Raw genomic sequence first — 14,903 nt, 5'->3', positions numbered from 1 at the left:
AATGAGGATCTATTGGTTTTTAAACATCTAAATTGGGCTAAGGTTGGTTTACCATGGCCCTAGCATGTATTAATGCCAGGCCCAGAGCCCTGCTAGGATGGGATAGAAATAGTTTACATTTGTAGTATTAAAACACTTTCACCACGATGCCATAAAGTAGTCAGCAGATGTCCCTATTTAACAACTGGGAAAACTTGGGTTCAGAGATTCAGTGCCTTGCCAGTGATCGCAGAGCTAACAGCTATTAGAACAGTAATGTAAATCCTGGTCTTCTGGTTTCAAGTTCAGTGTTCTTTTCATTCCATGAGCTGCCTCTCAGGAATGAATTGGGATTATAACCTCAGATCCCAAATTTTGAGGTCCACCCACTGACAGGTGAGCAGTGACTGTGGGAGGCAGCTGGCCCAAAGAAAGCCCTGAGGTTCATGGTCCAAGCAATTAGCCCAGACTCCTCTCCATACCAGCATCAATGGCAATAGGTTAGACTCTCCCTAGCCCCTTCTCAGTCTCTATTGCTCTTCTATTACCATTTTCCCCTTTCAAAGTTGCCCTTAAATTCGATTCATCTGTATGCAAATGTTGGGGAAGGAAAGAAGGTACAAATGTATGACTTTTTTGTTACCCATTTCCCCATCCTATACGTGGCCTGCCTAAGTCTCCCAGCATAGACTGATCAAGACTGAAGTCTGAGTCATAAGTACAAATACCAACAAAGACCATTCCAGAGCCCTCTGGGGCTCCTGTAAAGACAAAAAGTCAATACTTGCTAGCCATATATAAATTTTTGGGAGTAAAGATTGTATATTTTGTATTTGTATCCCCAGTACCTAGAACAGAGCATGGTACACGGTGCCAAGCTCTATAAATGCTTGTTGGTATAGTATGGGTATGTACATACATGCACATGTAGCTTTTGATAGAGCATATCATTTCAGAAACATCATGGCACAGCGTAGAGCAGACTGGCTGCAGAGTCAAGAAGATCTGGGTTCTGACATACTTGGTTGTGTGATCTTCTGTACCAGGCAGCTAAGGCTATAGATTGTACAACAGTTGCCTGTCTATACTGGTAGGGAGAATTGCCTCACCAGAATTCCCTTTATCAGTAAAATCCCAGGTCTAGAGCAAAAAGCAAAGTGTGTGGTGCACCAGACACCCTGCTTTCAGATGCCAGTAAGGCCAAGGCCCTCCAAGGTACAGACCTCTAAACCATAGCCAGACCTCTCCAGAAGCCTGAAGTCTGTCTTCAGTGATTCTTTACTTATTCTTCCTCTTTTTCCTCCCTCCCCCTAGGATCATGGATTCTTAACCTTTTCTATGTCATGGGCCCCTTGGGGAATCTGGTGAAGCCTATGGACTTCTCAGAATAGTGTTTTTAAATATATAAATGCATAGAATTATAAGGGAAGCTAATTGTATTAAAATTCAGTTACCAAAAGATTTTTTTTTAATGAGTTCAGGACCCCAGGTTAAGAACCCATGTCTAGGTCATTCATTTTAAATCAACTCAGTTAAGTTCTAGAACTGGAGATCTAAGGACAAAAATGAAACAATTCCTACCGTCAAGGAACTTACTTGCCCTCTATTTGGGGGAAAGGATCATACCATATACACAGATATGATACCATATACACATACTATATACCATATACACAGATAAGCAAAATACAAAGTAGAGAGTCAAGGTTTAGATAAAAATCGGAGCGATCAGATTCTTCTAGGAATCAAGTCTTCTTGATCAGGACTTGATCAAGATCAAGTCTTCTAGGAATATTTGGGGGAGGGGGAGCACTAACAGCTGGAGGATTTACCACCAAAGGTGATGGGGGACATATACTGGGTTCCAATCTTTCAAAAAATCCCTGAAACAGAGTTGACTGGTAACTAAGGAGTTAAGTGTTCACAGTCGGGGAAGCTATAGTCCCTTGCAAATAGACAGCATTTCATGATGATGCTCTTACTAACAGCCTTCAAGACCCAAAGGAACTAGGCTACCTATTCTACCAACAAAAAGACAGACCCTTTCCTCACCACAGTGCTACTGGACCTCTCTTGCATTTCAGTTGAGTTCAATTTAAGGTTGTTGAAACCATTTTATAGAGCCTTCCCTCTATAATCCACATGCTACCACTACATGTGTCCCTTCTACTATTCTACTACATTTGATTGTATGTCTCTATGTATGTGTCTGCTGTGTTCACAATTACCCGATTGACCAAAAGATACAGAAGATAAGTACAAGATCCCATTGTGTGTTTAACTATAAAACAGGTATTTAAGTCTTCAAAAAGCAAATACCCTCTGAAGATTTTCCTTCAATGAGGTGTCTCCCTTGCAGAGATACGTTTACCAAAGGCATTCAGCACTTTCATGGAGGAAGTCTACTGCAGGGTCCAAGTCAGAAAGGGCCTCTCTGTGGATTGTAAGGTCCTCTGGGTATTATTTGTGAATGACCTTATGTGCTGATTGTGTGGAGCCTAGAAATATTGAAGGAACTTCTTAGTGAGATCCATGATTATTCAAAAGAATTTAGCCCAACTGTCCATGCCGGAAAGACCAAGTAGATGAAAAATACTTATTGTCAAGAGTACGAATAGTTGGAAAGATAACCTAGTTAGGGTTCATTGGGATCTCACAAACTGTAGGATAGACACAATCTGTGGCTTGGCAACAGATAAGCTTAGTGAATCAAACTGGACACTAACTTCTAAGACTGATTTATCAACACCATGATCTAGTCCAACAGTTGACAAACTACTGCCTGAGACCCAACTCCAGTCTGTTGCCTGTTTTTGTATGGCCCAGGAGCATCAATCAAGTGTATTTTAAAATGTAAAAATAGACAGCTTTTGAGATTTAGTCATCGGACTGCAAAATGCCAACCCCTGTAGTCTAGCCCAATACATACCTCTAGGATAGATATTGCACGTGTACAATGAGCTGGGCTAATAAACAAGAGGAGAGGGGCAGGCTGGATTGTCTTTGGGAAATTACAAAGTTCATTTAATAATCACAAACTTCTCCCAGAAGCAAAGGGCCATCAGAGTTCTTCTGGTGATGCTGCTACAATGTCTAAAGAATTTAAGCTGAGCATCACTCAAAGGATGGAGAAATATATGGTGAACGTGAGCAGGCTACCACACATTATAAATGAGAATTATGGAAGAGAAGTAGTGTAAAGGATATCATCAAAGAAATGCATGCTGGGGAAAAATGCATACATCTATATATATTTGTATGTATATACTATATATATATAGTATATACATACAAATATATATATATTAAGGGCAGGGGACAACCAATGGAAACCCATGTGCTCCAGTGGTGAGAGAATGCAAGGAAGGCCTCAACCTCATTGGATAGGCTCCTGGGATGAATTTTTGGGGAGGGTGTGGATGAATCATTCATATAAGATAAGTGATATGGATAGGTTACAATCTTCATTTTGGGAAGTTAGTCACATCATTGGGATTACAGATTCCAGGTAGTGTATCATATTACTAGGGAGGATCATATCAGTGGGCCTTTTAATTATTGCCCTTTATCTCAGTTCCTCCTGACTCCTGCACTGGTGCTCTATCCACTGTACCACCTAGCTGCCCTTCAGACACTTGACACTCACTAGCTGTGTGACCTTGGACAAGTCACTTAACCCCAATTGCCTCATCCTGGGTCATCTCCCAGTCATCCTGATGAATATCGGGTCACTGGATTCAGATGGCTCTGGAGGAGAAGTGAGGCTGGTGACCTGCACAGCCCTCCCTCACTCAAAGTCAAGTGCAAGTCATGTCATTATTTCTCTGATGGCATGCTCTTCTTCAGCAACGAAGGATGAACACACACACAATAGCCCTTCATCTACCAAGATAACACTTCTGTCATTCAAGCTATTTTTCCAACAAACGGGCTGAACAACCCTGAATACCCACCAATCAGACACTTCATGGTAGGGTTTGTTGGGACTAGGGGTACCATATATTGCTGGGCAACTGAGCTAGGTTCAGTATGTTAAACTGGAATCTAACATGAAACTTTGGTATCAGCACCATGCTCTAAGCCAGTTGGTTTATCATGATAGAAGACACAGTGTGCAAGAAATTACACATAAAAGATATATGGGAAATAATCAGCTCAGAAAAAGAGGTGAGTTTGTTATGCACCAAGAACAAGGTAAAACAGGTGGTCAAATTGAATATTGCATCCCCCAACCCTTGGCAAATGTTAAAAAGCCAACAGGAACATCTCCTGAGTATTGGATAGCTCTCCACAGAGGATTTATGGGAGGACATGGACAAAAAGTGCACTTGCAAAGAAAAAGCAGATGGATTTTGATCTGCATCTTGGGAATTATCAAAGAAATCATGGAAACACGTAAATATTGATATATTGGTTTGTTCTGGGTACTTGTGATAGAATTTCAGAGGATTTCTCATTTCACAATCCCTTCCATCAAGGCAAATCCCTACACAAGATTTATTTTGTTCACACACAGTATATGAGACAGCATGGCATAGAGTAGGAGTCTCCTATGGCAAACTACAGCTGCCAGTGGATCAAACAGACAGAGATTTGTTTTTGTATAGCTCTTGATCTAAGAATAGTTTATATTTTTAAAATAAAGTTTCATTATATTTGAAAATATAAAAACCAATTTTTAGCTCATGGGCTATACAAAAATAGGTGGAAGGCTGGTTGTTGATCCCTGACATAGAGATGGATAAATTGATAGACAGAAAAGGCATATATTAAACACTTAGTGATAGGGCTACAGACGCAAGTAAGCCAGCCCCTGGCCTCAAGGAGTTTACGTTTTAATTTTTACATTCTAATACATTCTCCTATGGGAAGATAACAAATAAAGGGAATCTGGGTGAGGGGGAGTGAAAGGAAGGTTCTAGCACAGAAATGCAGGGCAGAGATGTTTGGGAATTGTAAATGGAGGCCTGTAAGAAGTCCAGGGGAAAAAAATATAAGATTTCATTCTGGGGTGAGGGGAATGAGGAGAATATAGCAAGTGGCTTGGAGGAGAGAGGATAGAGAGCTAGTCTTGGAGTCCAAAAGACCTGGGTCCGAGACTGATCTCTGATAACTACATAACCCTGGGTGAGTCACTTACCTTCTCAATGTTCCAGGAACCTTTTTAAGACTACAAGTTGCTGGAGGCAGCTAGGTGGTACAGTGAATACAGCGCTGGCCCTGGAATCGAGAGGATCTGAGTATAAATTCAGCCTCAGACACTTGATATTTACTAGCCGTGTGACTTTGGGCAAGTCACTTAACCCCGATTGCTTTGTTTCCCCCCTCCCCCAAAAAAGACTACAAGTTGCAGAGAGGGTGGTGATCAACATTGGCAGAGGGAATTATCTCCACCCATGAAATCTCTTCTAATATGTACATTTTTACATATATGTATATGCATACATATATTGTACATGTATATCTACATATTATGTCTATACATAAACTAAATTTCTTTATATAAAATAAAATGTTATTGAGACCTTTGATTTCATCTTTGAAGGGGATCACTCCTGGTATGGAAACTTTCTCCACTGAATGCCATTTGTCAACTTGTAGTCTTAGAGTTCCTTGGGACAAGGAGAGGTAGGTTATAGGATTTCCTTATGGGTCACACTGCCAGGAAATGTCAGAGAATCTGACACATTCTTTATCCATAACACGAGGTTCTCTGTAATACATGCATCTAAAAAGGAAGAACCCACTTAATCTGTTCCCTGAAAACGTGATCTTAGAAAAATTATTATATAGTAGCAGTTACAAACGGGCAAATAACCAAACCATTATAACATCAGTCTTCATGACTTCACGATTTTCCATTAAAGTACTTAGGTGATGCTTCAGCATGGAGAAGACAAGTTGGTCCTAGAGTTCTGGAATGGCAAGGCTGCTATGAATAGGCTCTGGGCAGGAGCTAACCCACTGGATCCATCAAGGACAGATGGATCATATTACAAAAGAGACCGATAGTGAGTGGTCCAATTAGGCTAAAAGGGGACAAATAGTATTTATAAAATGCATTGAGGGGAGTGGGGGTTGAGGAAGAAGACCCTGACCTGGAGATTAGTTGTCCACAGAGGACAACCCTAGCTTGGTTTGGCAACAACCACCACCAGAAAGTTGTCAGGCAGTTAATTTTTTTGCCTACAGCTTATGAAAACTATCCAAGTTACCTGCGTCAACAGAAGTAGTTCCCACACTGATGGAAGGAAGAATCTTTTGAAGTATTTAAATGGGTCCAGAGTAATGTTACTGGGAAGCTGCGGTACCTAGGAAAAGCGACCAGCTTTGGAGTCCAAAGACCTGGGTTTAAATTCCACCTCCAACACAGAGTACCTGTGTGACGTTGGGCAAATCACTTAACCTTCCTAGGCCTCAGTTTCTTTATCTGTAAAATGAAGTGATGAGACCGGTGAGGGCCCTTCCAGCCCTAGATTTATAATCCTATGACAGCCTGCTATAAGGTATGCCTATAAACAATCAAAATGCTACCTTTAACTAGCTGTAAATGTATGCTATTGCCTCCTGCACAACTGTGATTTATCACCAACATTGGAGCTAATGAATGCTGCTGACAGGAAAGCAGGAGTCCCAGAACCTAATAACCTTCTCTAGAGCGTGAGAGCCAACTTTCCTCCTACGAGGCCAGGTATGAGCTGTGGCACAGAAGGCAAAGCAGCCCGTTGAACAGGCAGAATGAGCTAAGGAAGATTACAAAGTGAGGTGTCTTTCTCCCCTCTATGATTTTCTTAGGACCCCACAGGTAAGAAAGGCAGGCCTATAGATTTATGGGAATTAAGTCAGTATCCTCTCCCCAAAATCTCTCCCTCACCAATTGTTACCTAGGACTCTTTTAACTGGCAGACTCTTTCATTCTAGTCACAAACAAGGCTTAAAATGCAAATTCCCTGAGCCAGGGGGCTTTCTGCTTCCTTCACACTAAGGTGTAAATGACAAATAATGGTATGATTATTCTAGGGTAGAGAAGGGTAGAGACAGAGTTTCTGAAATGTAGAGAGAGACCAAAAAAAGGGGAGTGTGTTCACTGAAACGTCAATGATTTCATAATTTGGCAGAAGGTCAGTGGAGCTCAATCAACCATAATCCGCAAGGAAAGAATGGTTGCAAGGTGAGCCAAGCTTCAGCAGGATGAGAATCCTAGTCAGGAGAAAGTTTCGGTCAATATCAATTAACATTAAAAGAAAGTCATTAGTCATCGAAATATTGCAGAATATCCTAGGAGCTGGGGAGTGGGGCAGAAGAGAGATGAGGAAAAAGGCTGGCATGAGGAAAAAGAGAGAAATGCTAGCTAGTTCCTGCTCCAGACTCCAACCAAGTTAAGAAAACACACACACACACACATTCTCTCTCTCTCTCTCTCTCTCTCTCTCTCTCTCTCTCTCTCTCTCTCTCTCTCTCTCTCTCTCTCTCTCTCTCTCCCTCTCTGTCTCTGTCTCTCTGTCTCTGTCTCTCTCTCTCCCTCTCTCTGTCTCTGTCTCTCTGTCTCTGTCTCTCTCTCTCCCTCTCCCTCTCTCTCCCTTCCAAGTCACAAAAATCATTATAAAGCAGTAAATCAACAAATGACAGGCAGATACTGCACTTGGGTACTTCAGGGTATAAGGTAAATGGTTTTTCATCCACTGTGGATGGAGCAATGAGCCAGGAGTCAGCAAAATCTGAGTTTCAATCTGGCCTCAGATACTTTGCTGTAGGACCTTCCCAACTCAGTGAATCCAGTTCATGACTCAAAATTTTTTTCCCCTTCCCAACTCCTGCCTTCATACCAGGGGACTTCAACATAATGACTCTCAAACAGCCTAACCAACTCATTTCCTCAATCTACTCACTTTCCAGGAGATACCCCTCCACCCCAACTTAACCCACACACAGAAAGTCAGACCCTTGATCTTGCCATAACCCACAAATGTACCACCTCTGCATTCAAGAATTCTGAAATCCCTTTATCTAACCATAACCTATTAGCTGTTTACTTCTTCCTCTGCCTTCCCTTATGAAACTGTCCTCTTCACCTTCACTATGATCTCTAATCCCTTGTCCCTTCTACTCTCTACAAGCCATCTCCCCTGAACTAGTTAGTCTCTTTTCCCCATCTTGACCCCTTGATGAACCAATTCAACTCAACACTATCCTCCTGTCTTGAATCCCCTGATCATTTTACCAATTACAACTTGCCAAGCCTCAGTCTTGGATCATTCCCTCTATTTTGCCACACACAGTCCTGAGCAAAGACAGAGAAAATCACATAACTTTTCTGACTGAGTCCACTATAGATTTGTTACACAGTCTCAACTGGGTCTCTGTTGCTGCTGGGCAATCCTGCTATAACTCCTTTATCCACTCAAGATCCCACTCTCCACAGCAACTCTTCAGAACTTTTTCATCCCTCCTCAAACCTCTTATGGCTCCCCTCCCTACTCTCTTAGCTGAGAAAATTTTACAGAAAAAACTGAGGCCATGTGCCAGGAGCTGCCTCCTCATCTCCTACCACTAGATAGCTTCTATTACTCTCCTCATTCACCCATTTCACATGAAGTGGCATTAATCCACAGCAAGGCTAAACCTTCTGCCTACTCAAGCAACCTCTTTCCAATCTGTCTCCTCTTTTAGATTGCCACCTCTGTGATCCCGATGCTATCACTTATTTTCAGTCTCTCCACTAGCTCATTTCTTACTGCATTTCTTACTACAAACAGGCTCATGTCTTCCTCATCCCTCTACCCCCTATAATCCTCACCTGAGCCCTCCAGCCCTGCTATTGTCCCGTGTCTCTTCTAAGCTTTATTGCTAACCTCTGGGAAATGACCATCTACGGTAGGTGGCTCCATTTTCTCAACTCTCTTAACTGCTGATGATCTGGCCTCCGACAGTAATTTCACCAAAACTGCTCTCCCCAGTGACCAATGACCTCTTAGTTGCCTTTTTCAATGTTCATTCTCTGCAGCCTTTAACACTGCCACCCTCTCCTTGATTCTCTTTTTTAGGACATGGCTCTCTCCTACCTGACTACTCCTCAGTCTCCTTTGCTCATTCAGATCCCACCACCCCTGGGGCATCCCTCAGGGTTTTGTCCTTCTCTTTCAATCCTACTTCACTTTGTGACCTCATCAGCTCTGACAGATTTACTTAACATCTCTATGCTGGTGATTCTCAAATCTGCCTATCCTGCTCCAGTCTCTCTGCTGACCTCCAATCCTCACTTCTCCAACTGCCTTTTCAGAGATCTCAAACTGGATATACAGTAGATACGTTAAATTCACTCTATCCAAATTTCTAACGTGGGCCTAAGTCTCCTCCTCAGTTTCATCTGCTGTATCTATGTCTCAGTGGCTGTGAAAGTGCTACAACATAGGTAATAAATACTATGGAAATTTCCATCAGTCAACAAGTCTTTGAGCAGACCTATCTATCACCAACTAGTATAGGAATTAGTACAAGCCAACAGGGATATTAGAGCAAGTTAAAATGTTATCATCATGGAGCTTACGTTCTGTGAAAATAAAGCCTTTCTTGTCCTCTAGCATTGACAAAGGATCAGGGCCATCTTTTCTCAATCTCCTCCCAATCTCTGCACTTCATAACTAACTCTGTGATCCTGGGTAAGTTTTATCCTCTCTGGACCTGTTTCCTCTGTCAAATGTGTTTAACACTTGCACTGCCTACTTCACTGGCCTCTCGTGAGGAAAACAGATTAAGAATTACAAAGCAATAATAAATCTCGGTAACATTACCATTACTCCGATTTATTGGTTCTATTGCTTCATCAAATCCTTCCTAACCTCCCATTCCTGTCACTTATTAGACTTATGGTAGAGGCAGAGGGGTGGAAATGTCATTGCTAGGGCTAGAGGCCAAGATCACAAAGATCACTGAAGGATCACCAAAGCTCACAAAGAAAATGAGAAAACATTCTGTGCCTTAGGGTATTTAGCAATTTTTGAGAGTGGAGAAGTTTCCTACTTGTCAGTGCTAAGGTTAGGAAAAACAATGCACTCCATCTGAAGATAACCAAGCATGCAAACAAAAGGGATTGAAATTACTGACCGGTTTAACAGAATGTATTTGGGGTAGATAGGCAATAAAAGAAATACAGCATGCTAGATCTAGACAGATTCAAGTTCTGCCTTATTTTGGAGCAGGAAAACACCGAAAACTCCAACGACTGAACGGATCTCCCACTGGATTGTGAGCTCACAGAGGGCAGGAATCTTGTTTTCACCTTTGTGTTCCTGATGCTTAGCAAAGCACTTGTTAAATTCTCATTAACAATGAAGATGAAGATTTATGAAGGGCCTTACTTGTGGTCATAGGAGTTCATGGCAGAAACAGACTAAGAACCCAGGCCTCCTGCCCTTTTCAATATATTTATCCCCTATCATTAGATTTTGTTACTATTCCAATTATTCATGCAACTAGGTATGTGTCCTGAGTTAACAGAAGTTATCTCTCATTACATTGAATCATTTATCACAGAAGATATCCAAGTGGTGGAATATGGATGGAATGCGGGGTTTACAGTCAAGAACACCGAAGTACAAATCCAGCCTTAAATACTTATTAGGTGTGTCCCTAGGCAAGTCACATAACCTGTATGCCTCAGTTTCCTTAAGTGTATGATGGGAATAATAATAGCCCCCACCTCCCAGGGTTGTAATGATCAAATAAGGTATTTATAAAGTGATTAGGGCAGGGCCTGGCACGCAGCAGGCACTGAATACTTGTTTTCTTCTTTCCTTTATCCTGACTTGGATAAAGTGGGCAGTGTCCTCTCCCCTAACACCATAACGTAACATGTGATTTCAGGTCACTGTGAAATCATGGAAAATTTGCATAAAGGTGATGCCAGGAAGTCATAAAAATTACAACCTTAATTGCTCTTAAAAGTGAAAAAGCAAAATCTCAAAAGGTAAACAGGTTAGGGGGTGAGGGAAGATCCCTGGTGTTACCAGTGTTCTTGGGGATTATAGCTTGTTTTCACAAAACTTTGCCTTGACCTCAACTGAAACCAAAGGGGTGAGGAGAGGATATTCTGGTACCTTAGTGAAAAGTTCACTAAGTTGATCTGTGATATTTGGAACAATCTGCTAATTCATGTGTTATTTATTTTAGAATCGAAGCAGTCATTTCCCAGTTCTTCTGCCATTCCACTAGAGTTTGGAAAAATGAGAAAACGCAGAATAAGCAACACAAGTCAATCTTTATTGAAAACTGAAGTATTAATACATAACAATTCTTGTTACAATAAACGTGCTTTTTTAAGAATTTTAAATCTGAGCTCATCTACTCATAGGATTGCATAAAAAATAAAAAAGTATGAATTTACACATAATTGAACTGGCTCAGGATGGATTTTCCACACCTTTGTGTTGACACCATAAGTTCAATGCAGAAGTGAGTGATGCTTTTTAACATTTTGGAAGACAACACTGACCTAACTTTAAAAAAAAAGTACCAACATAACTGTCTCAAAAACAGTATTTAAAAAAAAAATCATAAAAAAGAAACCTGTGTCTACTCAATAACAAAATATGGAGAACTATTACTGGGTCCTCTTCGTTTGTACTTCTGTTGCATGCAATCACTTGTTTGGGACACAGGGCAGCCAGTAAGAGAACTACAATAAAAAAGAACACTAACAAACCCATTCTATTTAAAAAACAAGTCTGTACAGGAACCAGCCAAAAGAAACCTTTCATGACATCCGACTGCTGGGGACCCAAATCAGACCCTACCAACCTGGCAGTCAGTTACTCTTCAGCTCCAGGAAGCTAGGAAAGGCTGCTTGCTCACATGTGATTACGACCAACGGGCATGAGGCCTCTGGTAGTGGTCAGTGTTCACAAATCTTGTATTTGACAGTTTTCTCTTGAAGCTAATCTGGTTTCCTCCCCTTCTACCATGTATACTAAACAATGGTTTCCTTTATCAGTACTGTCCCCCTGCCTTGTCTCATCTTCAAATGGTGCATAAACCTGATAGAAAAGTCCCAATTAATCAGGAAAAGATCTCTGAACCAAGCTGGGACTGCATGAATGACAGAGGATATCACTTGGGGCTTTCCCTTTTTTCAGGGATTAAAAAAAATTTCAAGGCCAATTTAGTATTTTTCTTCTATATATTCTCTAAATAACCACCTACTCCACTTTGGTGTGTTATCTAAAATATATCAACTACTTTCCCTAGAAAATGTAGGTCCAATAAAGTACAAATGCCACTTAAAAATAATTCTGAGAGGTGCCTGAAAAGAGCTTAGTAAAATGAAAGCCTTGGACAAGAACCTTTTCCTCCCCTCACCTAAACTAAGTTCACTTTGCAAGGAGAACCACCCTCTCTTTGAAGAAAGCAAGAGAAAAACCAGAACAAGTAATTTGTCCCAATCTAACTCCTAATTTACTATAGCCATATGAAATCACAATTGACTAGGCCTTTACTGGTATCCCTCTGTTAAACAAAGCACAGTTATTTTGAGGTGTTTCGCTAAAAGCCTCAGACTAACATTCTTTACCCAGCCAAGCCAAAGAGGAGAATTCAAGATCATGATGATATATGTTCTCCAGGTGAAACAGTTCAGAACAACACCCATGTCATCTTCCTGCACTAAATCAATAAATCTAAGGGCAAGGAAATTGAGTCAAATTTTCCAGAACACTGTATTTTGTAATGTGCTCATATTTCTTTAAAAGGTAAGCCAATACAATTGGATTTGATTTCTCATGTAGGTTTTAAATTTCTGAAGTGTTTCATGCCTTTTCCCACTCATGGATATATGGTGAAATAAATAACAGATAGGCACAGGAGCAATGCTACTAGATAAAATCAATTAAATTACTTCTAGTTTTAGGCAAAAATGTATTTCCTCTCACTACTGGTAAAGTATCAACAGATTCATTAAGTCTAGGCCAGATGACACCAGAAAGCCTGAGCATGACAAACAGGGTTGTAGGGTGGCACCAGGTAAAAATGACAGGTAGGATAAGAAAGAAAATTTTCTAAAAGCATAGCCCAAAGGATTGCTGGTTCTTTACCACTGAATCAATATTTTGTTTGCATAGCGTACAAGGAAAAAGTTCCAATGAATAACAATTTTGTAAAACTAATAACTTTACTAACATATTTTTCAAGTTTATAAAAAAGACTGATTTTTAAATTTTCTAAACTGCTTGGTTAGTAATGAACTATGCCAATCAATGACTGATGAATTTCTAAGAACAATAATTTGCCTTGTTTCCCAAAGAATAGCCTGCATGTGTCACTAGGTTTAATAAACTGAACACCTACCACAGATCCTAAACAAGATTTTTATTGCAATAAAAACAGTAGAATCTACACACCCTTTACACTAGCCCTCTCAAGTCTTAGATTAAAAGTTATGTCATAAGAAATCTCACTCCTATAAAGCTGCCAAATGTTGACAGGAACCAGTACATTTCCCCATTGCTGCTTTTTCTGCTTCTATTTCCCAAGAAGTCTCAATACAGCTAAATGCTTGTGGTTGTAGGAGTGCTGAATCAGGAATGTAATATAAAAAGAAGAGAAGGTTTCAGGAGGTTCTTTATTGCTATAATTTGTCTCCTAAAAATACAACTTTATAGTGTATAATTTTGACCCTAGTTATATCTCTTTATTTTTTTTTAAATTTAACAAAATGTCATTAAGATAGATATATTTATTCCCTACCACCATATTTTGTTACTATTCTAATTATTCACGTGACCAGGCACGTGTCCTTAGTTAACAGAAGTGATCTCTCTCTCTCTCATTATACTGAATCACTTATAATAGATGGTCATCCTGATAGCTGCAAAACATGAAAATTTCTCTTTGTGGATAAATCCCTTTATCCACAAAGTATTCAATGAACAAGACTACTCAAATTTTTAAAAACGGGATAAGGAGAAGGAGAAAGTATAGAAGAAAAACTATCACTGGGTGAAAAAAAATTATATTTAAGAACTTGATGCTGATGAAAAATGCAATATACAAAAGAGAGTCTCTCTCTCAAAAATGCTATCTATGATAGCGTTTATGAAAATTCTTCCTCATATGGTGCCAATGCTTCATGCTCATCATTCCTGTGGAACAAGAAATTACACAGCAAGGCTTTAGAGCCACTTTGCATAGTTTCTTAAATCTGAATGATTCCACATCTCAGTTATTTTTCTAAAATTGAGAACATACTTTATGATAATTTCTTCTAACTAGATACTGATAAACTCAAAAAACTGTTCTACCAGTTCATTCACTTTAGTCCTTGGAACAGAGCATCCTATCAGTCATTGTCTGCAAACCCGTTCATTACACAGACGGAATTATGAAAAACAGACTGGAACTAACACTACAGATTCAAATTGTTTTCTCTGGGGGTAAATTTCTGCTCCATAAACATCTATGGTAGTCTCTAAGTTGCATTAAGTGCTCATGAAACATTTTAAAGTATTTATAAGTAAATACTATAATTATGTCAAGAGGCATTAGGAATAAAGGGTCTTCTGTTAACAGTGATCCATGCAAAAATATTCCAAAACTTTATAAACTAAATTGTTGAAGTTAAAAAAAAATGAAGAGTGCTTACTGCAAAAAATAAAGTTACTAAAGGCTCTCATCTCAATGGTTGTTCAGGAGCATACACCTCTCCCTCAGAGAAGAATGCTGGAGTGGAGGCATAAGCTATGAGGTTGAAGGAGCTGCCAAACCCACAAAAGGAGCAGAATATCCTACCCCCCCCCAAAAACCAGGTGCTACTCAAATTCACTTCTGGGGTGTAACAAAATTGCAAACAATATAGCCTGACATCTCTCTGTAAACTCTTAAAAGGGAAGGGAACAAAGTTTTGTTACCATTTGCTGCAGTCAGAATTATTTTAA

The sequence above is a fragment of the Notamacropus eugenii genome, chromosome 5 (genome assembly GCF_028372415.1).
Source record: "Notamacropus eugenii isolate mMacEug1 chromosome 5, mMacEug1.pri_v2, whole genome shotgun sequence".
NCBI classification, from domain to species: domain Eukaryota; kingdom Metazoa; phylum Chordata; class Mammalia; order Diprotodontia; family Macropodidae; genus Notamacropus; species Notamacropus eugenii.
Note: the sequence above shows the minus strand (reverse complement) of the source record.